Source organism: Lacerta agilis, chromosome 2 (genome assembly GCF_009819535.1).
Source record: "Lacerta agilis isolate rLacAgi1 chromosome 2, rLacAgi1.pri, whole genome shotgun sequence".
In the NCBI taxonomy this organism is placed as follows: Eukaryota; Metazoa; Chordata; class Lepidosauria; order Squamata; family Lacertidae; genus Lacerta; species Lacerta agilis.
Window position 1 is genome coordinate 92,014,177 of NC_046313.1, and position 25,731 is coordinate 92,039,907.

General features: G+C 44.8%; 1 long non-coding RNA gene across 2 annotated transcripts; it reads right to left on the bottom strand.

The window, feature by feature from the left end:
• Positions 1-6,125: 6,125 nt before the first annotated feature.
• Positions 6,126-24,306, bottom strand: LOC117041906. Of its 2 annotated transcripts, XR_004426035.1 has the most exons (5): positions 24,267-24,306; positions 17,176-17,326; positions 15,307-15,457; positions 14,944-15,021; positions 6,126-6,161 (listed from the first exon to the last, which is right to left on the bottom strand). It is a non-coding gene; the product is annotated as an uncharacterized LOC117041906 (long non-coding RNA). The 2 variants fall into 2 exon arrangements; XR_004426034.1 differs by lacking the exon at positions 6,126-6,161 and having other exon boundaries at positions 14,642-15,021.
• Positions 24,307-25,731: the final 1,425 nt, after the last annotated feature.

The window sequence follows — 25,731 nt, forward strand, 5'->3', positions numbered from 1 at the left end:
TATCTTTCGCCCAATTTATCATTGACGATTTAACCAATTCATCTTTCGTATGCCACTCTAGCAATAGATTGTACATAGAAAAAAAAAAAATGTTGTGGGTGCTCAACACCTCGTGAGATGTCGGAGATGCTTTTTGAGGTCTTGCGAGTTCTCAGACCCTGAGTTCCTTAGTGCCACTGGAAGTTAGGTGCCAAGGTCTGATGGCGTGCATGAGGTCATGCTCACTGGGCACCCATAACCTGAGGCCCAAGTCAGCTCCCCTGGAAGAAACTGCAGAGTAGGGTAAGTCTACGAAAGCTTTTTCTTCATGGTTCTCTTTCCCTGCAAAATCTAAAAGAATCCAAATGTGCCACTAGCAAAGGGAACAGCTTACAACAGGTAGCTGGTGATGAGCCATTAAGAGCAATTACATTCCAGCTCCCTAAAAGTCTTCAATTAAGCCCCTTGGTTCTACATGAAGTATTTGCCTCATTAAAACACGTGCCTTGTTAAAATTAAAATACCATTTGCAATGTACATTGGAGTTTACAGTGCAGTAACCAAACGGCAGTATGTCTTTAATTCAAGAAACACCCCCTTTGGAAAGGGAGGGGATGGGTTTTATTAAATGTGTGCAAGGTAGGCACATCCTAGAAATGGATCATAGAAGTATGGTTTTAGTTCATTTTCGGCTAGTTTAGCATCTACTGCTGGAAGTAATGACGTGCTTATTTCATTACACTCGAATAAACTGCTGTACTGGGAAATTTTGTAATGTGAGAATTGGCATTGAATGGAAACGCTCTGTTCTGACGTTCTGGGTGTTTTGAGATCTAATTGTGGTGTGCTCCTAATAGAGTGCCCCTAACATATCTGTGGCATCTGCAAACAATCACAAGAACATAAGAAGTGCCTTGCTATGTTCTTGAGACTGTTTATTGAGAGGCTTTGCTCTACTTGCAGCCCAGGAAGCAACCAAATTGGGGGCTGGGGGAGGAGAGTGATGCCCAAGGATTTGGCAGAGAACCATTTGCCAAACAGCTAGATGAGAGGTTTTCTCTGTATGGACCCCTTATCATACACATGTGGCAATTCAATGCAGCCAGTTCGTTCATTTCTTACCTTTTTATCCAGCCCTTCTACCCAAAGCACCCCAGGGCAGCAAAACTATACAATTAAAAACATTCAGTACCGGTAAATAAAAACATTTAAAATTTAACTGCATCTAAAACATTTGGAAAGAGTTGACCATGGGCAAGAAAAGCACTTATATTGCACTCCAGTGAAAACCAGATACAAAGAAGTGCCTTGCTAGATCAGAGCAAAGGTCCACTAGGGGCATCAGTCTGTGCTCAGACAGTGCCCTAATCTAAAACCACCACACTAGGCTCCCCTCTTCCTACACAGGGGCATAGCAAGGGGGCAGATCGGCCCACGTTCCATAATGGAGGGGGTTACAAATTATCAAGGAACAATTACTGCCCTACTAGGGCGGTTCATAAAAAAACTTTTTTAAAAAAATGCCCGCTCCAAAGGTCTTATCTTACTATACTAGGGATTATATAGCTATATATGAAATTTCATGCATATCAGTTAATATCTTGACCCTCCTCCACCAAAATAGCTGTTTACTTGGCTGTTTTCCTATGTCATGAAGGCTGAAATTTCAGTTCAGTAGAGCACATACTGTTCCCAACCCTAACCCTGTGGAAAGCCATCTAATTAGACTTTAATTTGATTTTGAGATGTTTTTAGGAGGTAATTTAATTATTGATTGATTTTATATCAATGTTATGTATCTGATGTTAGCCACCCTGAGCCCGACTTTGGCCGGGGAAGGCGGGATATAAATAAAAGTTTTATTATTATTATTACTTGTTATTATTCCTTTGTAAGAAAATATGAAATAACGTAAAACCATTTTTGTGGGGGGGGGGATCAATGTGGGGGTGACAAGAAATTTTCTGCAATGGGTACCACATGACCTTCCTATGCTCTGTTCCTACAGGAGTCTTTTCATAAGCTGCCTGACATGAGGGCACTTAAAGCCTTCTGGACAGAAGTAAATAGGCTGAAATGTTCCTTACCCAGGCTCCCTAAGCAGGTGAGAAGCATGTAAAATAGATACGTTGAATGTACATTAAATGCTATGTTTTTGTGCATTGTGTATGAAACTTAGCAGTGGTTTGCATTTGCAGCATGTCTGTTTTGCAGAGAACTGTAGCCACTGGGACCATATAACACTGGTCCTGAAAGACATACATTGGTTCCCAGTATGTTTCTGAGCACAATTCAAAGTGTTGATGCTGACCTTTAAAGTCCTAAACGGCCTCTGCCCAGTACACCTGAATGAGTGTCTCCACCCCCATCGTCCAGCGCCGAGGGCCTTCTGGCGGTTCCCTCACTGAGAGAAGTGAGGTTACAGGGAACCAGGCAGAGGGCCTTCTCAGTAGTCATGCCGGCCCTGTGGAACGCCCTCCCGTCAAATGTCAAGCAGATAAACAACCATATAACTTTTAGGAGACATTTAAAGGCAAGCCCTGTATCAGGAAGTTTTTAATGTTTGATGTTTTGGTGTGTGTTTTTATATTTTGCTAGAAGCTACACAGAGTGGCTCGGGCAATCCGGTCCGATGGGTGGCAAAATAACCACAACAACCACAACAACCTGCAGGACCCAGGCTTGCTGGTATCTAGAGGAGGTCAGTACAGGAGGAAGGGGACCCAAACGACACTCACTCAATCTGCATCTTGCCAACTAAAAATGGCTGTCCGAGTTGTGACCTTTAGATCCCCGAAGAGCACCAAAAAAAAAAATGCCTAACATAACCAATGGCTTATTCACATAACCTTTTGGCAGATGTTCTGCCCCACAAGGGCCAGTTATTTAGTGATAGCAAACCTGTGTGTTGCAAGTATGCCTCTGAATTCTAGCTGGTGGGAATCACAAGTCGTGCTCAGGTCCTTTTTGTGGGCTTCCCATGAGCATCTGGGGTTGGCCAGCCTGAGAGCAGGATGCTGAACTAGATGGGCCTTTGGCCTCATCTTGCAGGGCTTTTCTCATCATACCCTTATGTTGTACTCTTCTTCAATAGTGGCTGCTGGGCTACAGTCATATCCGTTGGCATGCAATGTGTCGGTTAGCCCTGAGGACATTGGCCTGGTGCTCCAAGATTCCCATAGACATGTGGGTTTAATTGTTGTGATTCTGCATCCTGCCAGGAGAAATAGAACAGATATTGCTTTTCATATAACATACTCTGCACATATCTTTACTATTTTATTATTCGACAAGATACAGCAGTGGTTCTTCTTTCCCACTCTCTCTGAATGTTTGCAATAAATCCACTGGCTTTGGTAAGGTTTCTATGGACACAAGGCTTTTTAGAAGAATTTGTTACACTCAAGTAATTATGTTTTATATCACATTATCCATTAGCTGTAACCTGGCAGTTGCATCCATCATAATATGCTGTTTCAGAGAAATGGATGAATGACTTATCCCCCTTTGAGCGGCCTGGCACAATTTCTTGCTACTGAGCTGGGGTTTTTTTGGAAAAAAATTATTATGTAGGACAAGTACAAAATAGTACTTGAGGTCACATCTATGATACAGATGCGTAGAATGATTCCAGTGTGTTTTAATCTGGTTTTTAGCTTATTGCTGATTTTAATTATTTTTGAATGTTTTAAATAAATTGAATTGGTTTTAACTGGGTTTTTAAAAAATTACTGATAATGTTATTTTTTTATTTTTTTGTATACCACTTTGAGGTGTTATTACAATCAAGTGGCATATAAAGGTTGCTAAACAAACAAACAAAACTGGTCCCAAAACCAGTTTCTCTGACTTGGCTGCCTCCACAGAACCCTGGAATTGTTGTTGCTGTTGTTTTTAAGGGAGCTGAGGATGCTTCGCTTCAGATACTTTTCTGAAAACCATAATTCCAAGTCCCTAAGCAGGAATGCAAGTCGCTAAGCGGGTGGCGCTGTGGGTTAAACCACAGAGCCTAGGGCTTGCTGATCAGGTCGGCGGTTCGAATCCCCACGACGGGGTGAGCTCCTGTTGCTCAGTCCCAGCTCCTGCCCACCTAGCAGTTTGAAAGCACGTCAAAGTGCAAGTAGATAAATAGGTACCGCTCCGGCGGGAAGGTAAATGGCGTTTCCGTGCGCTGCTCAGGTTCACCAGAAGCGGCTTAGTCATGCTGGCTACATGACCCGGAAGCTGTACACCGGCTCCCTCGGCCAGTAACGCGAGATGAGCACTGCAACCCCAGAGTCGGACACGACTGGACCTAATGGTCAGTGGTCCCTTTACCTTTACCTTTTAAGCAGGAAAATGTGAAACACAAACCAGTTCGCATCTGGTTTAATTTTATGGAGTTGGGGAAACAGCAAGCGCAGATGAGTGAGCAGGCTTGTAGTTAAACCCCATTCTTTGGTTTGGCCCTGGGAAGAAATCCCCATGGACACCAGTGAGATTAACCACCCCCCTCCCACTGCAAATAGCCACTTTGAAATAAAGATTTTCATCTGGACCACAGGTGGGGAGGAAAAGGTTAAACTCTTCCTCCTTGGCTGTGGTGATCCTGACCATTATCAGCATCCTCTAGCAGCTGCTACTTGCATTTTAGTAAATATGCATGCTGAATGCACATTCAGCGCCTTATGTTGCATTGCCCTCAACCCCTTAGCCTTTATGCTACACCTCCAGCCTGCTTCCTACACTTTCCTGCAGCCTACTGTTTGGTGCGCTTGCTGGAGTCTCCTTGGAGCTCATTCCTTGCTGTGCTCATTCCCTGCTCTGTGATTGCGGCTATAGCTTAGCGGCAGAGCACATAGTTTGCATGCAAAAGGTTCCAGGTTCAATGCCTGGCATCTCCAGGCAGGACTGGGAACGACTCCTGTCTGAAGCCCTAGAGAGGTCCTGCCCATCAGTGGGTAGGCAATTTTGAACTAAATGGACCACTGTTGTGATCTGGCATGAGCCATAGCTGTCAACTTTCCCATTTTTTGCGGGAAATTTCCTTATTCCAGCGCCATTTCCCATTGCAAAAAAGGGAAAGTTGACAGCTCTGCATGAGGCAGCTGTTTGTGTATCTATTGTATGGATTGGTCTGCAGGAGGTGGCTGGCTGGACAGATTAACCTGCTTTGCAGCAGAGTTCTGGGCTAGGTGGCCTTATGCTTCTTTCCCTTTCTGTTGTTTTATTTATCTGTCTGAAGCATGTTTACCATGCTCTTCAGCCTAAGTGGTGCACAAATGTCACGAAAAGACAGGCCCAGCCCGTAGGCCTTCAGTTTAAAAGTCATGACACAAAAGGAAAAGGGAGGAAGGAGGGAGGGAAGGAGGGCAGGGCAAACTATTTCTCATTTCCAGAGTTCTTGTAATAACCAACCAGCATGGAAAGATTTCAAGAAGAGAATAAGTCAAAAGTTGCTGGTCTTTCAACAGAACAGATGGAGAGACCTTTGGTGGTTTGGCTCCTTGGAGGAGAGGTAGGATATAAATCTAATAAGCAAGTTAAATTAAATTTGCAAGTTGGCCATGCAGACCACACAGTCTATATATATGCACTGTAGTGTGCATATATATGTACAGTCTATATATGCACTGTAGCGTTGATTTCTGGGGATATATGTGAAGAACCAGCATTTCCACACAATTGCACAGAAAAGTTTAGAAGTACATTAACAGCATTGCTGAACCTTCTCAGAATCTATGCGCGGGTTTGCCTTTAGCGATACAACAAGGCAGCAATTTTACTTATTTATTGCATTCGCATAGGTGGCTGCACTTAATTATTCCCTTTCTGTTAATGAAAAGAACACGCAAGGTGGCATTATTTATCAGCTATTTCTGTGACACTTTTACTGTGCAGAGTACTTTACAGCCCTTATTCGCAGAGCATCATGCTGCAACGAGATGAATTAAAAAAGATTTATAAGCATATTGCTGCCTGTGCTGCAATAATGATAATCTAGGAAGCCAGAGAGATGGAACAGTGAAAGGAGGATGCCATTTGAGCAAAGAAACAGCACAAAATGGGGTATGGGGTGGGGGGTGGGGGGGACAAAAGGAATGCGGAATCCATCCATCCTCGTCTGTGTAAACACAGGGATCTGGAATAACCTGAGCTCGCTCACGAGACTCCTGTAGAGAGCAGAGGTGACAGGATTCGTCCTGCAGGGATATATCGGAAAAAATAGTTTACAGATAGCAGCTGTGATTTCATTTAATGAGCAGCTCCTCCTCCTACAATGAACTAATGAATAGATGGGATCTTTGTGTAATCTTTTCTTACTGTGTCAACCCTGATTATCCCTGGTGAGACACCGCAGCTCAGTCCCGATTGTCAATCAACCCCCCCACCCCCATATTACTGTTGCCAACTCTATTATACGGGGTGCAGAGTGAGGCACTGCTAGAAACAGGCACCTGCTATATAGCTTCTTGGGCGAGCTCGGGAAAGCAAATCAGTAAGGATCTGTTCCATATGCGGCGGCTGAGAGTGACAGCACATCCACCGCTTCTCCCCCCCAGCTGAGCCACCTCACAATTACCTCACGCGACCCTGTCAGTTTCCTGCTCTGCTGAGATGCAACAAGGTTATTAAGCAAATATGATTAATGAAGGGGGATAAAAATAAAATAAAATAAACCTCCGGCGTGCTAGAAATTAGGTTTCAAGGCCAGCAGGGAACTAGAGAAATTCTCTACATGTACCTTTGGAAGTTGTGGCAGGCATCTGCGGTGAACAGGATTTGTATATGCCACCCGAGGGGTCAAAATAATTCCAGGTGCTCTTGCTCTGAAAAAAAAACAACACCACACACAGTAGGATGGATCTGGCCCATTAAAATGTGATCGCGTTATTAATACAGCCTTTGAAAAATGGAAACCAGTGAACGCAACTGCTACTGAATGTATTCCTGCGGTAATTTCAGAATACCCTGAATCCCCCCCCCCTTACTCACATGCAGCTTTCCAGTGACTTACTTCGATTTGCTCTGTTTTAATAGCATTCCGTATGCAAATAGGGGCTATTCCAGTGGAAGCAAAAATGATCTGGCTACCTCATACTTCATTTTGCTGTTTTTATCTAGGTTTATGTGTCTTTATTTTCAGGTCCGTTCAAGTTTATTAATAGTCCAAAGACCTGCATGTTCCAAAACAATCTTTTAAATTCCATACAGTGGAAACATAAAAATACAGAAAGGCTCACTGTAACAATGTGTTTTTCATTGATTTAAAAATGCTGATTAAAAAACCCAGCACCCGTTAACAATTCTGTGAAAGTTGCTTACAGATGTAACAGAGGTGAGAATATGAAGTTTGCAAGTCAATGACCAGGAAGGCTATCACATACTATTCTAGAAAATTCTTTCCAGTAGCACCTTAGAGACCAACTGTGTTTGTTCTTGGTATGAGCTTTCGTGTGCATGCACACTTCTTCAGATACACTGAAACAGAAGTCACCAGATCCTTAAATATAGTGAGGGAGTGGGGAGGGGTATTACTCAGAGGGTGGTGGGAATGGGTGATCAGCTGATAGGTGTGGAAAACCTGTTGATGACTCTTAACGGCTGCAATTAGTCTTGCAGGGAAAGGCAAGGGGTGAGATGGCTAAAGATAGCTTTGTTAAGTATAATGAGATAAGAATCCAATGTCTTTGTTCAGACCAGGTTTCTCCATGGTTCTAAGTTTGGTGATTAGTTGCAATTCAGCCACTTCTCTTTCCAGTCTATTTCTGAAATTTCTTTGTATTAAGACAGCTACTTTGAGATCTTTTATAGAATGTCCTGAGAGATTGAAGTGTTCTCCTACTGGTTTCTCTGTCTTGTGATTCCTGATATCAGATTTATGTCCATTTATCCTTTGGCGTAGGGTTTGGCCTGTTTGTCCAATATAGAGAGCTGAAGGGCACTGTTGGCATTTGATTGCAATCAAATAAAAGGAAGTGTTGGGAAGGTATATCCTTCAATAGGCATTACAAGGCATTCCTGTCCTGGATGTTGCCTGCAGAGTGCTGAAGAGCTCAGGTGGGATGGAGTTTGAAGCACAGCAGTAGATACTTAAAAAAAAAAAATATGAAAGGAAACTCTCTCTCTCTCTCTGTGTGTGTGTGTGTGTAATCCTGCACTGTTCTGCTTTAAGAATAACAAACCACCCATAACTCTTGTGTATTTCTCAGTCATCATTTAAAGAGCCTCACTTCTTCTTCTTCTTTTTTAAAGCACATGAACCCAGATACGGGCGTAAAAACATAGGGCTCCAGTGGACAGAAATGAAGACATGGCAGAAAAAATGCAAGTGTGTGACGCAAGACTTTGTGAGAGTCCTGATCTGATTTGAGGTGCTTAGCTGCCTTCACATTTCAACTCAAAGAGGGATAATATCACCATCCTTTTTGATAGGCGGTAAAAGTTTGGAACAGGAGCAGATGGAGTAGGGGGCTTCAAGAGCTGGCACAAAGATTGAGCTCAGACTGTAGAAGAGAGGAAGGAGGAGTTAGATAAGGGCAAGAACAAAGAGTCCCAGAAGGAGAGAGAGGGAGGGAGGGGGAGGGAGGGAGAGGGAGGGAGGGAGAGGGAGATTGTTGACAGAGGCAGCATCTCAGGCAGCAGACGCAATATGGACAATGAGAATCAAGTAGGAGCTTTGGCAAAAGTAACCACAAGCTTTGCTGAGAGCACTTTAAGTAAAAGGGAACCAGCAATTGCTAGTTTGTGGGGAACGGGGAAAGGCAAAGACAAAAAGAAAGAGGAAGTGGCACAGAATACAGGTGAGAAGGCAAGAAATGAGAAGAAGGGCAACTTAAGCCATTTAAAAGCACAAATTAAGTACTGATCACATTGTTGCAACCCATACATAAGATTCTACTGGTTTTCGAAAGGTCTCGGGCAACTGTGCCCTTCTGAAAGTGAGTCCTTGAACACAAAGGCACACACTGACCCTAAATCAAACAAACATTCTTGGCCACAGCAACTCAACAGTTCAGCTGAAATGGCACTGATTTCAGTGGGCTTAACCCTACTGCCCCCTGTATGGGGTTGTGGCCAGTATCTGCAGAACAATGATACAAACACTAGGCTGCTATTCTGCATGTAAGTAAGGGGCAATTGCTGACAATTTCCGCAAAATGCAGAAGTTTAAAAGTTAGGTGTGTTTGTGGGAGAGAGAGAGAGAGAGAGACAGAGAGACACACACAGAGAGTTTCTAGCTGGCAAGGACCAAGTAGCTACAATCAGAGGGTGCCTTTCCTCAGCCCAGAGGCTCCAGCTACATCCTTGCCTTCTCCTAATGTAGTTCTGAATCTGCTCCAGCTGGGAGGAGGGAAAAAAGTGTCTGTAAAGCAGATCTGAGAACACATTGCACCCATTTGGGAGAGGGTGGGGTGCTTAGGAGTCAGCCTGTCTGACTCTTCTAGCCCTGAGAACGAACATAAAGGATTTTCATGGTTTGGTAAGAGACGATCACGATGCACTTCCTCACAAGAAAGGGCTTGGTGGGGGGACACATGGCCGATGAATTTGTCACATGGATCATTATTCATAGTTCGTTTTTAGAGAATCTTTAAGGAAATAGCTTTTTATCATTTTCATTTCAATAGCGCTCTCACAAGAGCTCAGGAAAGATTGATTTGGACATGCCTGCCTGTTTAAGGGCAATAAATTTCATCCCTGCAGATTGAGCAGACTTCCTTAGCATTTATTTTTACAGGAATAAAGAGCGTGGGCTGTGGGGAGAATATTGCGCAGCTCATTGCCTGGCTTGTGTGGCTCAGTGTGGTTTGGGGTGCAAAGCACCAGACACTCTACTGCTGACGCAGAAAGCCTCCGTGATGTTCCCCCCCCCAAGGGGGCAGAGTTTCTCACACAAGACCTATTTAAATGAAGGAGGGCTGCGCGGCATGAGCACTTGGTGGGTTCCCGGTGGTAATCTTAACAGAGTGGCATTTGCATCCAAACTGAAATTACACACAGGCAGATGAGCAGACACATGGCTTCATCCAGCCCAGCAGAGGCCGTTCGTGGTCTCACAGAGGAGCCTTTCTCAGGCTTATTGCCAGTGATCCTTTGAAATGAAGGGTGCTGGGGACCAGACCTGCAAGCTAAGGATGCTCGCCTTTCCGTGTCCCATAATCAGTGGTGCAGCATGGGTTGCCAGCACACAGAGCCATGCAGAAGGGGTGGGTGGGAGGGAGGGAAAGAGAGTGTTGTGTATTGATTCAAGGTTTATAATATCTGTATTATTAGTGTCTGTATTCACATTAGGGAAAAGTAGCTGCCTTCCTGTTCCAGAAGGAACAGCTACTATTGGTTCATTTAAGTTGCTGCATTTGGATCCTCAGTCTTATTGGTTCCCACCAAAAGGCAGCTTTGTGACTGCTTGAGATTGTTCCCTCCAAAATGTATCCTCTACTGTCCCTATAAAGGTATCTCCCTCTGTTTGTCTGAATAAAGAGTGTTACATGAAGAAGCTGTCTCCTGCCTGCTCTGTCAGAGCTGAAATCACTTGCTGAATCACGATCCCCACGTTACAACAGAGAGTACGCGTGCGCATTTAACTGCCTAACAGTGTCTGCATCACCCAGGAGATCCCAGCTGCAGAGATAAGAAAAGCAGAATCGTCCCATTGTCTGGAGAGGTCACTTCCTGGTTTTCACAGAGAAGTCATTTTCAACAGAGCCCAGTGACGGAAGTGCGCATCTGTATTGAGACAGAACCTGGTGTTGAAATTTTGTGCTCCTCACAAATTTGTGCCTGGGGCAACCACCCTTTTGCTTCCCCTATGCTACACCACTGCCCATAATCACAAGGGCCAAACTAGGCTAGCCATCATTGGTTCTCTTGACATGTCTCTCCCCCCCCCCTGGAAACACCCATAAGCTGGCAGTCCATTCACATGCACCTCTGGATCAGGGCTGCAGCACTATGGAAGAAGGGCTTAATTCTTTCTCTTGTGCTGTTTCATGACTCCAAGTCCCACCCCATAAAGCTGCTCTTCATACCACACCATCACAGGAACAAGGGTTTGCAGCCACTGATTGCTGGTGCCTGCAAATCCCACTCCCTTTGCCAGGGTGGTTTGAAATCAAACTGCTTAGGCAAAGGCATATATATATATATATATATATAACCTTTGATCGGCCTACAAACTTCTGCCACGGAGCTGTGTCTTCACCTGCAGGTGGGCGTGGCTTAAAAAAAACTGCCATGTTGGCCAAATGAGGACTCCTGCCTGTCTTAAATTAGGCCTGCAGGCTGGTGGTTCCTCACCACTGCATTACACTGAGACAGGGGTCAGCAAACTTTTTCAGCAGGGGGCCGGTCCACAGTCCCTCAGACCTTGTGGGGGGCCGGACTATATTTTGAAAAAAAAATATGAATGAATTCCTGTGCCCCACAAATAACACAGAGATGCATTTTAAATAAAAGGACACATTCTACTCATGTAAAAACATGCTGATTCCTGGACCGTCCACAGGCCACATTTAGAAGGCGATTGGGCCACATCCGGCCCCCGGGCCCAGGACCGGTGCTAGGGCTTCTTGCGCCCTAGGCGAGACCACCTTCTGGCGCCTCCCCCCCCACCGCCAAAGCCTGCTTTGGTGGGAGGTGGGGGGTGGTGGAGAGGCAAGCAGCAGTTTCTCCGCTGTACAGAGAAGCTGCTGCTTGCCCGTCCTGCCGCCCACCCCCGCCAAAGCCTGCTTTAGCGGGAGCCGGGGTGGTGGTGTAGGGGGCAAGCAGCCCGTCCTGCTCAAGCCTGGCCAGCGCCCCCTCCATTTTGGCGCCCTAGGCAATTGCCTAGTTCACCTTAATGGACGTGCCGGCCCTGCCCGGGCCTTAGTTTGGGGACCCCTGCACTGAGGCATTGTGGGAAATGTAAAATTCTGGGTGGCTTGTAACCACCAGCTACAAATCACAGCATGGTGACATTCTCTGCCATTGTGAATATTAGTAAGATTGCTGTCTCCACCCCACCCTGCAGACCTTCAGGGGGGACTCACGAGATGGTATGGTCTCCCTCCAACCTAACTGGACCATGCTCTCTTTTCTTGCTCTATCTACTCTGCATAAGCTAGCCTTGTTGCACTCCTTGGATTTTATACCTTTTGCACACTCGGGGCACTTTTGGGCAGCCACAATGAAAAAGTTACTGAAGGGCCTGGGACTTCAGGTGCGTTAAAACAGAGAAGTAGCATCTTTCCCATCACCTTCGAGCCACCACCTGCTTTTGTCTAACAACAATCTCCGTTAATTGGGTAGTTAATCTAATTATCTAATTAGGCAGAATTGCTATTAGCAATTAAGGCTCAGCACTGTGCCTGAGCTCGGACGGCACCTTCCCTTCTGGGCCTTCAGAGGAGAAACAAGGCAGCGATACAACCCCATTCTTCTTCATTACTTTTTGGATTTGTAAATGAAAACACCTGTAAACTGCACATGCATCCATGCAGTCTGCTTGAATGAAATGGAAGCAGCCAATAGCGAACAGGGAAGAGTTTTCATTCAGAAGATCAATTGGAAATCTGCTGTCTATTAGCATCCTATGAATGGAAGCTCTCGTCCATCCTAGGTGCTTTCCAACACAGCCAGGGGAAGTGGGCTCTTAGCAGTGCACTGCAGCCTTTGCACAATGTGCCTAGCACTGTATCAAAACCTGACTGAAAGACACAAACCAATTGAAAACAGTGATGGCCTGAGAGTTTTGTTGGACCTTGGCTAATGGCCAGGGTGGCTGGCTGGAGTCCTGGGTGCATGGATTGTGTACTGTAAAAACAAAACAAAAACAAAAACAAAACCCACACAAACCCCTCTGGTCATGAGGAAAGGACCTCAGAAGACACACTATTATCCTAGACGAATTTCAAAGGCAACTGGAGGTATGACAGGCTTTTGTTGGAAGGAAGATCCAAAGCCCAGGCAGAGCCCTTGGAGAGACCTTCTCCCTGGTCCCAATTAAGGCTGTTTCTAGGGGAGGTTAGGACACACAAGGGGCCTCTGAAGATGATTACAATAGATGGGTTGGCTTAATGAGAAATGACAGTCCTTCCCAGGCCAGAGGTTCCCTGCCACTCAATTACAAGAACAGCTTTTCTCTCCTAAATTGGGTTCTCCAAGTTCTAACAGAATGTATCTTTACTGTTCCCACGTGTGCTCAGATTAAGGTTTGAGGTTAAAACAAGGATGGGATTCAAATGTAAATGCCCAAGTGCATAGAACAGTGAGAGAACCACGCTGAATGTCACCTTCCATGTCAGAGTTTATGACAAGTAAATGCTCCTGCAAGGCACTCTTGTTATCTGACATATCTTATCGGGAAGCTTATTAGGTGCAATTAAGCCTAAGTCAGACATATGCACTGTCAGGCCAGAGCCACTTTGGGAGCCCGGGAGCATCAATGTTTTAGAGAGCAGAGCTGCTGAAACTCTTAATTAGCCAGCCCATAAGACGAATCTAACCTTTGTCTAATTCCTGAATTTATAGCGAGGCCTGACTGGGCCCAAACTATAATTAAAAATGAGTTTATGAAGTTAACTTCAGTGGCTCCAGCCAGGTAGATCCTGACACTTTGCAAACGAAGCAGATTTGGGGCCTCTGGCAAGTGTGTGACGGAGGCAGAGGGGCTGGAGACTGACCCAGGAGAAGGGGCCAGTGATTTAGGGGGTTTGGTGCCACCTGCAAGGCAGGAGTCAGGGAGGGGGAAGGGTCTCAGTAGTCATCTGTGGGAGCACAGAATGTGTTGGAAGCAGAGGAAGAAGCTGTTCAGTCAATTGGTTGAATTCCTGCCGTCCCCTGCCCTGAAGCGTCCTAGAACCAGGAGGGACTTGAAGAGGGAAGCGCAGTGACAAATTCCATACAGGAGAAGTCTCAGGTTGTGTATGCACATAACATCAGATGAGGGTACATAAGCCTGGAGGCGGGGGGGGGGGTGCAGGGTGGCAGCAGCCTGGTCCCACTGTTGCTTCAACTGCTCCGCCAGGCACAAACCTGGAAAAGTTAATGCCGTCTCCAAAGAAGCTAGAAGCATGTGTGTTTGTGTATCTGGTGCATCTCAGGAGCTGCTGTAAATGTGTGCTTTTGTCAATAAAAAATTAACTATCAGCGGTTTGCCTTACTTGACTGGGTGTGCACAGGGCAGCAGACATGGTGATGCCCAGGCACAGAACGATGCAGTGTGGTGATGCAAAGGGTAGGTGGGAGGGCTGAAGGTGAAGATGCAATGGCTGAAAAGAGATTATAGAATTGTAGAGTTGGATGGGACCCAAAGAGTCCACATCTAAAGAATCCCTGACAGATGGTCATCCAGCTTCTGTTTTTAAAAGAACAATTTTGAAGCAGAAAAACCTTAGCTCGCCATTCATTCTCTTCACAGTGTGGTGTAGTGGTTAAGAGCGGTAGACTCGTTATCTGGGGAACCGGGTTCGCGTCTCCACTCCTCCACATGCAGCTGCTGGGTGACCTTGGGCTAGTCACACTTCTCTGGAGTCTCTCAGCCCCACTCACCTCACAGAGTGTTTGTTGTGGGGGAGGAAGGGAAAGGAGAATGTTTGCCGCTTTGAGACTCCTTCGGGTAGTGAAAAGCGGGATATCAAATCCAAACTCTTCTTCTTCTTCTTCACACTGTACTACAGAAGCTCTTGGGTCGTAGTGCTAACCACCGGAAGCATAACGCTTCATATTTTAAAAACATGTGTCTGGAGTAGGTGGCTGATAAGAGAACATGCCAGAGGAAATTTCTGACTGGCCGACGATCTTTGTAGCTTGTGGACTTTTGAGGAAATCATGCCTTGCTCCTTGGAGCAGGGAAGACGGCCCTTAGGTTGTAACTGTGCCAAAAGTTTTCGTTTGCTTACACTTGCCCGCTGTTCCTTGTTATCCATGCACAGCATGCCTTGTGAGCTTTAAAGTCTGCAACTTTGCGTACAGTATATACATATTTCCCTCTGTCCTGATTACCGTGCCATTTCTTCAGATGGGAAGGTGACTGGGCTTAATCAACTCCAGAATCCAGAACTGCAGTATAATGCTATTGTCCTAGGGAGAAAAAGAAGAAGACATGCCTCAGAGAACAGTAATATACAAATGGGCTTTGAAGTTAAGGGGGGTGCTGGAGAAATTGGCACCTTGGGCGTAACTTGAGCAGGCCCTTAGCCTGCATTGGGGCCAGGAGCGATGAAAAAGCCTTTCTTTTTCTGCTCCTGGCTTGTTTGACAACACTACTGCGTGAAATGTGTGTGTGTGTGTGTGTATCAGTATTACGAGTATATTTGGGCTTTGTCTATGTTTTCATCTTAAATCTCATATTAAGGTGTTTATTACCCTGTTGTGAATATTCCTGTCTGGCTGAAACTTGGCAAGCGCCTGCAGGCTTGGCATTGCACTTGTTAATACGAAAATTCAGTTAGACAAGCTGGAAAGGGATCTAGGAAGTGTGTGCCAAATCTTCAACTTCTGCAGCTTCTTCGGTCAACTACGGAAAATAGGAGGAGAAGAGGGATATTTCCCTGTGAGGAATGGGAAATAGCAGCAGGAGACATAAAAGAGGAGGGGTTGGAAATTAATAAAGCCAAACCTTGTTTCAATTAACCTGTGTGTATATGTCCTTTAAAGCATATCTTGAGCTAGGACATTCTAACCAAGTACTATTGGTATCAGTGTTGACCTGTAACATCCCACCCCTGGGCACAAGTTTTGCTGGACCTTCTAACACCTTGACCTTAGTCCCTGTTGAATTTCCTTTGAAACAGGTTGCGATCTTCCTTTGCCAGGGGTGAACAGGGACCTACAACCTCCCACAGCGTACCTATTCCAGTCATTTGTGATGTACAGACAGAAGGCTGCTTTGCTAGAACTGGATCAGTGCTAGTTGGAACATTAAAGGACGAAGGAAATGCAGATGGAGTGATCTTTGGCTGTGTGTGCCTCTCAGAAGGCTAGCTGTGATCCAATGAGTCTTGCTGATTTCCATGGGTTAAACTAATCATTACAGTGTCAGTCATGCATCTGGCTGGCCAGTTATAAACAGAATGGCCAGTCATGCATTGCCAAAAAAGAGGATTTGCATCACCAAAAAGAGAGAGGATGAGTTGACACCAATTTGCATACAATATGTGCAAATTTAGAAACCACTGCTGCAATTTAAATAGAAATACAAGATGTAGCTCGCCGTAATAGAAAAGACGCCAAATGAGTTGTGTGCTTGCTCAGTCTGGCAGTGGAGTGTTGCTAACAGCTGGTGGGCACTTCAAGGCACCTGCTTTTTTTTTTTTTAGTGTTCCTGGTTTTCAAACAGGACTTGATTATTATCAATCAATCAATCCTTAAGCAGAAGAAACCTTAAAAATGGAAGGGTGTCCTCTAAAGTAGGACACACAGCCACCCTAATTATAAAAGCAGTGAGTAGATATGACTTCAGTATCTAAAGGCAGCACATTTAGAGGAGGGGAAATACCGTATACCTGGCCACTATCTTGTTTTGCTGGAGGACAATTTAGCAACTGCTGTCTGAGGCATGGCCCACACCATGGGTCAGCAACCTAAGGCCCATGGGCCGGAAGTGGCCCCTGGAGGTCGTTTGACCGGCCCACAAGCCACCCCTGAACTGAGCTGCCTGCTCACACGCTGTGCTCAAGCAGCGCAGCACGACACAGGGGCTTCCTTCCGTGGTGCCGAAAATTGCATCAGCGCAGGAGCCAATGCTGAAAATCTCGTCTGTGCATGCGCAGATGCCGAAAATTGTGGGCGCATGCGCTTACGTGCGTGCACAATCCAGCCCACAGATAAACCTTGCTGACCCCTGGCCCACACCAATAAGATGAAGCAGAATATCAGGGGGTTCATCCTCCAAGCAGCTGCTGAAAGCATTTGCTGAAATTTAGAACTGCAAGTTTGGGCACAGCTACTGACATTTCAAAACCATTTTAGGAGAGTGCTTTGGCAAGGAGCCCTTTACATTGTGAGTAACATCAAAGTTTCATTGAGAGAGCTGAGAGAAGAGCCTCTGCGATGTGTTCCTGTCTTGTTTTCAGCTGGCTGAACTGTGTGGTGGAGTCCCACAAGGCTCTACCTCGCTCCCCTTTAGTACTGTAGTTTATCCAACATTTACCGGTATTCTGTTTTAGCATTTTTGCTCCCAGGTATCATTGCTATGGAGATATTTCTCAGACCCATTTATCATTTCCCACTTACCCAGTTGCAGCAATCTATACGCTGTCTTGGTGTCGATCTACACTGAGAGCTTGACTGTCCTACAAATTGTTCAGAGCTCAAAGGCCAAGGTAGTTTTTCTTGGTTGCCGGCATCTGCTGGGAGAGGGAGGAGTCAGAGCTCTTTGTTGTTTCTGTGGATAATAATCAATAAGACCCATTAGTGAGACAACTACATACATCACTAAACTTTGACCTATGATCCCCAGAGCAGTCCCAAGGTACCTATTCATATACTGGCGACATCCAGCCTGCACTATTGCAAATCCAGTAAAAAAGAGATCACAAATTTGCATTACTGTGCCTTTAGCATCCACAGAACAGCACAGTCCAAAGAATGTGTGCTTGTATGCTTCTGAGTCCAAAAGATTCATATTTTAACTCATGGAAGTATAACTTAGGCCAAGTCTAAAAACAAGCCATAAAATGTAAGAATTGCCTTGTTGGGTCAGATCAAGGATCACCTCGTCAGATATTCTATTTCCAGCAATGGCTAGTCAGACGCCTCTGAAGCCCCCAGGCCAAATATTGATGGCAATGGCTTGCTTTTTACTCATCTTCATCATCTGGCATGGAGGTATACTGCCTCCGAACATGGAGTTCTCCTGTCAAATAGCCATCGAAAGACCACTTTCCCATAAACTTGTCTATATCATTCCTTGCAACATAATCCTGTCCTCAGATTACTCCCTACTGTTCAACACCTGCATTAAGATGCCAAATGACGTAATCCAGACTCTTGGGATGAGATGTCATAAGTAAGTTGATAGTCTCCAGTATGCTAATGAAATAGACACAATGAGAGGTTCCTTTGGGTGTGGCAAGGTGAGAGCAGCAAAGCAAATCTTCCAGTCAAAAGATTAGATGTGCACAACCTGGAAAAAATGAGCTCACTGAAGCTCTGTTTAATCAGTTGGCATTATCCATTGTCAAAAACACTTTGCAACGACCCTGTTAATTATAGTTTGTTCACTGCTTCTGCATTTAAATGGGGGCTATGGCACACTGTGATTCTGTAAGAGTTCCTTTGGAGCATGACTCCTTCAAAGAGCATTGCCTCCAAGCACACTTGCAATTCTGTGAATGGAGAACTTTACCACATGCCCACCATACTACTGATAAAAAAAACATTTGGGGTGGAGGTGAGTGCTGGTTGGCTTCGGTCCTGTGACGCATACTAAGAATGCACTACTGGGTGGAGTGAAATTGCCTCTAAACAATGAATTAGACATTCGGAAGAAGCAATTAAAGCTACTGTTCTAGAAGGTAGTTTATGAAGGTAGTGCATCCTGAAGAATACCAAGCTTAGCAGCATACACAGGCTTAACTTCAAATTCAAGTTGAAGTGGTTTTATTTAAAATGTGTTCCATAATTGCTTATATTTCTATTATTAATACTATTAACAGTGATTGCTATTAATAATGGCAAGACTTCCCACTTGAATCATGAACCATTATTTGCTGGTAAAAAACAAATAAATCACCACTATAATGTCAGGTTTTGCATTTTAAGGCCTACAGCTGTCAGGAAACGGGCCATTACTCATCAAAATACAAAAATAAATATAGGTTATTTAAAGTTGCTTAGAAATTTTAAGTTGGCCTCAGATATCAGGATAGTGGACTTTTTTCATCATTCATCTTTCATTATTAATCATACCTACCATTTTTTAAACGATGGTAGTCGAACCCTAAGGCCCCCATCTCCTGACTAAATGTCATGCTTATCATGTTTTCTAATCATTAAAAAAAGTTTCCCTTAAATCCATGACTGTTGGATATCTGCCTAGGCTACATGTAGCTGTATGTGGCAAACCATAGCTGCCAGGTTTCTGCTAGAATGGTATGAAGGCTAGTGGTGCCTAATTTTACCTGTCTGACATTTTCCCTGAACGTCTGACAATAACTCCAAGCCATCTTTCCTTAGCTTTTCCTCAGAATTGTGTGCTATGGTTTCTGGGAAACCTTTAATATATCTTGCTTTGGAGATAGCAATTTGTATCAAGGAACAGCCTGTAACATTATTCTCTCCCCCCCCCCAACAAATGAAAATGATTTGAAGCAATCCAGCATATCTGGGGGTGTTCTGACTCTGAGGGGGCCACAGGATTTGACAGAAGCTATGCCAGCAGACCCCTTCATGGATCACTGCCTTGTCATGGCGAAGGGGCTTGAATTACTCAGGGAAGCTATGGACAGGTCAAGATGGACAAGTCATAGTGGAGAGTTTGGACCAAACGTGATCCACCTGGAGAAGGAACTGGCAAGCCGCTCCAGTATCCCTGCCAAGAAAACTCCATGGACAAAGACAACAGGCATATAAAAGATATGACGCTGGAAGATGAGCCCCTCAGGTCGGAAGGCGTCCAACATGCTACTAGGGAAGAGCGGAGGACAAGTACAAGTAGATCCAGAGCTGATGAAGCGGCTGGGCCAAAGCCGAAAGGACGCTCGGTTGTGGATATGCCTGGAAGCGAAAGGAAAGTCCAATGCTGTAAAGAAAAGTATTGCATAGGAACCTGGAATGTAAGAACCATGAACCTTGGAAAGCTGGATGTGGTAAAAAGTGAGATGGCAAGAATAAACATTGACATCCTAGGCATCAGTGAACTAAAATGGACAGGAATGGGCGAATTCAGTTCGGATGACTATCATACTACTGTGTGCAGGAATCCCGTAAAATCCCGTAAAAGAAATGGAGTAGCCCTCATAGTCAACAAAAGAGTGGCGAAAGCTGTACTGGGATGCAATTTCAAAAATGATAGAATGATCTCGATACGAATCCAAGGCAGACCTTTTAACATCACAGTAATCCAAGTTTATGCACCAACTACCAGTGCTGAAGAAACTGAAATTGACCAATTCTATGAAGACTTACAACACCTTATAGAAATGACACCAAAGAAGGTTGTTCTTCTCATTATAGGGGATTGGAATGCTAAAGTAGGGAGTCAAGAGATAAAAGGAACAACTGGCAAGTTTGGCCTTGGAGATCAAAATGAAGCAGGGCAAAGGCTAATAGAGTTCTGTCAAGAGAACAAGTTGGTCATCACAAACACTCTTTTCCAACAACACAAGAGACGACTCTACACATGGACATCACCAGATGGGCAACACCGAAATCAGATTGATTATATTATCTGCAGCCAAAGATGGAGAAGCTCTATACACTCAGCAAAAACAAGACCTGGAGCTGACTGTGGCTCAGATCATCAGCTTCTTATAGCAAAATTCCAGCTTAAACTGAAGAAAGTAGGAAAAACCACTGGGCCAGTAAGATTCAATCTAAATCAAATTCCTTATGAATACACAGTTGAAGTGAAGAACAGGTTCAAGGATTTAGATTTGGTGGATAGAGTACCTGAAGAACTGTGGATGGAGGCTCGTAACATTATACAGGAGACAGCAACAAAAACCATCCCAATGAAAAAGAAATGCAAGAAAGCAAAGTGGCTGTCCAATGAGGCCTTACAAATAGCGGGGGAGAGAAGACAAGCAAAATGCGAGGGAGATCGTGAAAGATACAGGAAATTGAATGCAGATTTCCAAAGAATAGCAAGGAGAGACAAGAGGGCCTTTCTAAACGAGCAATGCAAAGAAATAGAGGAAAACAACAGAATGGGGAAAACCAGAGATTTGTTCAAGAAAATTGGAGATATGAAAGGAACATTTCGTACAAAGATCACCACAATTAAGGACAAAAGTGGAAAGGACCTAACAGAAGCAGAAGACATCAAGAAGAGGTGGCAAGAATACACAGAGGAATTATACCAAAAAGATATGGAGGTCTCATACACCCTAGGTAATGTGGTTGCTGACCTTGAGCCAGACATCCTAGAGAGTGAAGTCAAATGGGCCTTAGAAAGCCTTGCTAACAACAAGGCCAGTGGAAGTGATGATATTCCAGTTGAACTATTTAAAATTTTAAAAGAGGATGCTGTTAAGGTGCTACACTCAATATGCCAGCAAGTTTGGAAAACTCAGCAGTGGCCAGAGGATTGGAGAAGATCAGTCTACATCCCAATCCCAAAGAAGGGCAGTGCCAAAGAATGCTCCAACTACCGCACAATTGCACTCATTTCACACGCTAGCAAGGTTATGCTTAAAATTCTACAAGGCAGGCTTAAGCAGTATGTGGACCGAGAACTCCCAGAAGTGCAAGCTGGATTTCGAAGGGGCAGAGGAACCAGAGACCAAATTGCAAACATGCGCTGGATTATGGAGAAAGCTAGAGAGTTCCAGAAAAACATTTACTTCTGCTTCATTGACTATGCAAAAGCATTTGACTGTATCGACCACAGCAAACTATGGCAAGTTCTTAAAGAAATGGGAGTGCCGGATCACCTCATCCGTCTCCTGAGAAATCTCTATGTGGGACAAGAAGCTACAGTTAGAACTGGATATGGAACAACTGATTGGTTCAAAATTGGTAAAGGAGTACGACAAGGCTGCATATTGTCTCCCTGCTTATTTAACTTATATGCAGAATTCATCATGCGAAAGGCTGGACTGGATGAATCCCGAGCCGGAATTAAGATTGCCGGAAAAAATATCAACAACCTCAGATATGCTGATGATACTACCTTGATGGCAGAAAGTGAGGAAGAATTAAAGAACCTTTTAATGAGGGTGAAAGAAGAGAGCGCAAAATATGGTCTGAAGCTCAACATCAAAAAAACTAAGATCATGGCCACTGGTCCCATCACCTCCTGGCAAATAGAAGGGGAAGAAATGGAGGCAGTGAGAGATTTCACTTTATTGGGTTCCATGATCACTGCAGATGGTGACAGCAGTCACGAAATTAGAAGACGCCTGCTTCTTGGGAGAAAAGCAATGACAAACCTAGACAGCATCTTAAAAAGCAAAGACATCACCTTGCCGACAATGGTCCGTATAGTTAAAGCTATGGTTTTCCCAGTAGTAATGTACGGAAGTGAGAGCTGGACCATAAAGAAGGCTGAGTGCCGTAGAATTGATGCTTTTGAATTATGGTGCTGGATGAGACTCTTGAGAGTCCCATGGACTGCAAGAAGATCAAACCTATCCATTCTCAAAGAAATCAGCCCTGAGTGCTCACTAGAAGGACAGATCCTGAAGTTGAGGCTCCAGTACTTTGGCCACCTCATGAGAAGAGAAGACTCCCTAGAAAAGACCCTGATGTTGGGAAAGATGGAGGGCACAAGGAGAAGGGGACGACAGAGGATGAGATGGTTGGACAGTGTTCTCGAAGCTACTAACATGAGTTTGGCCAAACTGCGAGAGGCAGTGAAGGATAGGCGTGCCTGGCGTGCTCTGGTCCATGGGGTCACGAAGAGTCGGACACGACTGAACGACTGAACAACAACAACATGCCAGCAGAGTGAGATACACACAGATGTCACAACAGAAAACCCCATGCGGTGTAATTGTGGACAACAGAATGTGGTATGAGGAGGAGAATGCAGATTGTACACTAGGCCACTCCAGACCACAGTCACACTCCTGTTGAGAGCACAATCTTATACCAGTCCAGGACTGAGCAGAAGAAATTCCCTTCCATTGACTTCAGTTGGGAGAGGGCAGAACTTAAAAACAGTTGATAACTGTCCTGCCCATGCTGCCGTGACAGAGCATAAAATATGGTGCAATGCAGCACCCAATCATTCACAGGACACCATTACCATTATATAAAGCCCACACAGAGAGACTAACTCAGATATCAGGGCGTGTGACACACACTCTCTGTCCCCGCTCTCTCACTTTTGAAATCCCAAGGGAGAATGGAATTAAGGAGAAAGGTTCCCCCCCCCAAGTGCCCCACCTCCAACAATGCACAGGAAAGGCTTGCTAACACTTCTCTGCCTAGAACCCTAGCAGGTACTTTGCCTTGGGATTCCAGGCAAAAACCCACAACAACCCCCACTCCCTTCTTACAACCGGGGCTGCCAGGACAGACCACCCCATGACGGGGGACGGGGGCGACACGTGCTGTAATGGATAACTGCTGAAACTGTCATTGCTATATGTTAATATTATTCCTTGTCTGAATTGTATTGCAAGTAGGGCCTAGATGTTGCTCAAGCCTTACGAAAACAAGAGGGCTTCCTCTGAGCAGCTAGCCTGACTGGTTGGAGAAGTGTTGGGATAATGGGCTCCTCCGGCGCTAGGACTCCTGAAGAAGAAAGGGTGTCAGGGCTGGCTCTGAGGTCAAATCCTTCTCCCAATCCAATATGTCATCTGAATCCACAGCCTCTCCCCCTGAGGATGGGGAGTCAGAGCCCAGGGTCATGGCAAGCAGTGTGCCCTCACTGGTGGAGGCTGGTTCATTAGGCTGGGTGGGGCAAAGCCCCACCAACTTCAGTCTGCCCTGAACTGGCTCCCAGCAGACTGCCTGCTTACTTACAACCAGTCCAGGGGCTGGGATCACTGCTTGTCAGCTTCCCCCTCCTTAGTCCTGATGCTCCCTTTAGAGGACTCAATACTAGGATTAATTGACTCTGCCTGTAATTGGTTCTGGCTTCACCTACTGTTCGTCTCCCTGCCTTCTGCCCTGCAGGGAGCCTCAGGACCCTAGGGCCCTTCTTTAGCAAAAAGACATTTTCCTCTCTAGGTGGGCCTTGAACCTTTATCCCAGGAACACACACACTTTGCAGAGCTCCTGCTTAGGGAATGACATGAGTGCTATGTCATGTGGGTTACAGGTAGGTAGCCATGTTGGTCTGCCGTAGTAAAAATAAATAAATAAATAAAAAATAATCTTCCAGTAGCACCTTAGAGACCAACAAAGTTTGTTCTTGGTATGAGCTTTCGTGTGCATGCACGAAAGCTCATACCAAGAACAAACTTAGTTGGTCTCTAAGGTGCTACTGGAAGATTATTTTTTATTTATTTATTATGTCATGTGGGATGCTCTTCCTTCCCTTTGTCTGTTGTGTTCCAAAACAATGGCTGTGTGAGCAACATCAAGGCATTTTGGCACCTGTGGTGAACCACCAAATGGTGTCCTCACCACCACACACCACCCTTACCCCCTGGTTAGGGAAGGAGGGGTGAGTGAAGATCTACATCAGCAACAATGGAGGAATAAAGATCTACATTTAGATCTGATGCCCCTGTGGACCTTGCTGCCTGAGGCAGTTGAATCACCAGGCCTCATGGGTAGGCCGGCCCTAATATAAGGGGATTTCAAACCCCCGCCCCCATTTGCTTGGGGACCAGCTGCAGCAGTGTTGCTGCTGGCAGTGCCACTAGAGCTAAGGGGGGGGGGGGCGCCATGTGATCTTGTGTGGTGGTGAAGTTGAAAGCCTGCCCCTCCTAGCAGTGAATTTGTTAGCTGCCTCTGTGGGTGGGTGGCATTTGAGCCTTCTTGCCAGTGCAGTTCCAACAATTGTAGCAATGTTTCCAGGGGCACTGGGGGAATGTCTACCTTTCCCGCCCCCCCCCTACAGTTTTTGTATTTTATGTTTGTCCTTTTCCTATTCCAGCTGAGCTTGTATTAGATGTCGTGGCAGTTCCACCAGCATAGCAGTGGCATAATCTCCGTCCCCAGCGTAATGAAAACATAGGATTGCTCTACCTGTTATTGGGATTGCTTTACATATAGGAAAACTTTATGCAATTGATGTTCCAATATTCCACTTCCAAAATATTGGATTAGCCTCTAAAAGGTCATGAATATAGTCACTTGTTTGTTTTCTACATGGAAGTTAATATAAATTGATGTAAAACCATCTAAAAACACACATAGTTAAAAATGAAATACAGCCACTTTCACTTGCCAAAGTTCCAGCAGAAATTCAATGCATTGAATGCCGACGTAAAGGCAAAGATAGGGTTTTAGGTTGCAATCCTAATCCTATGCAGTCACGTGAGAGTAAATCCCATAGGACACATACATGTCTGAGTAGGCATGCATAGGGTTGTTCGGCTAGATGCAATTAACCTTAGCTAGATCAGGGCTTTTAATATTTGTTGCTAATTAAAAAGCACAATGATATTGATCTCCTATCTTCTAAAATTTCAGCAGCACTTTATGTCATCTTAAGAATGTTGCTATTTTCTGTCATTATTATCCACATTTTAGACATGGGTAGCCAAGGCTGTGAAATTCTTGCTAGGAATATAAGAAGCTACTTTATACTGAGTCAGACCATTGGTCCATCTAGCTCAGTATTGTCTACACTGAACGGCAGCAGCTCTCCAGGGTTTCCGGCAGCTCAACCTGGAGATGCCAAGGATTGAGTTTGAGACCTTCCATATTCATTCATCCATTCATTTTATTGGTACGCTGCTTTTCCACACACCCACACACCACACTCAAAGCAGCTTACAACAAAGAAACAGGGATGCATTTCAAGCAGACATTACAAAAACAGCTTCATAATAACATAGCAAAACAATAACATAGCAAAAAAAGTGATAACAAAGCTAAACAATAATAAAAATGATTTCATAATAACAGAGCAGAACAGTAGCAAATATAACAACACACCGAAAAACCACATTCCAATACTGTAACAAGATTACTTAAACAACATGCAGCATCCAACAGCAAAAATAA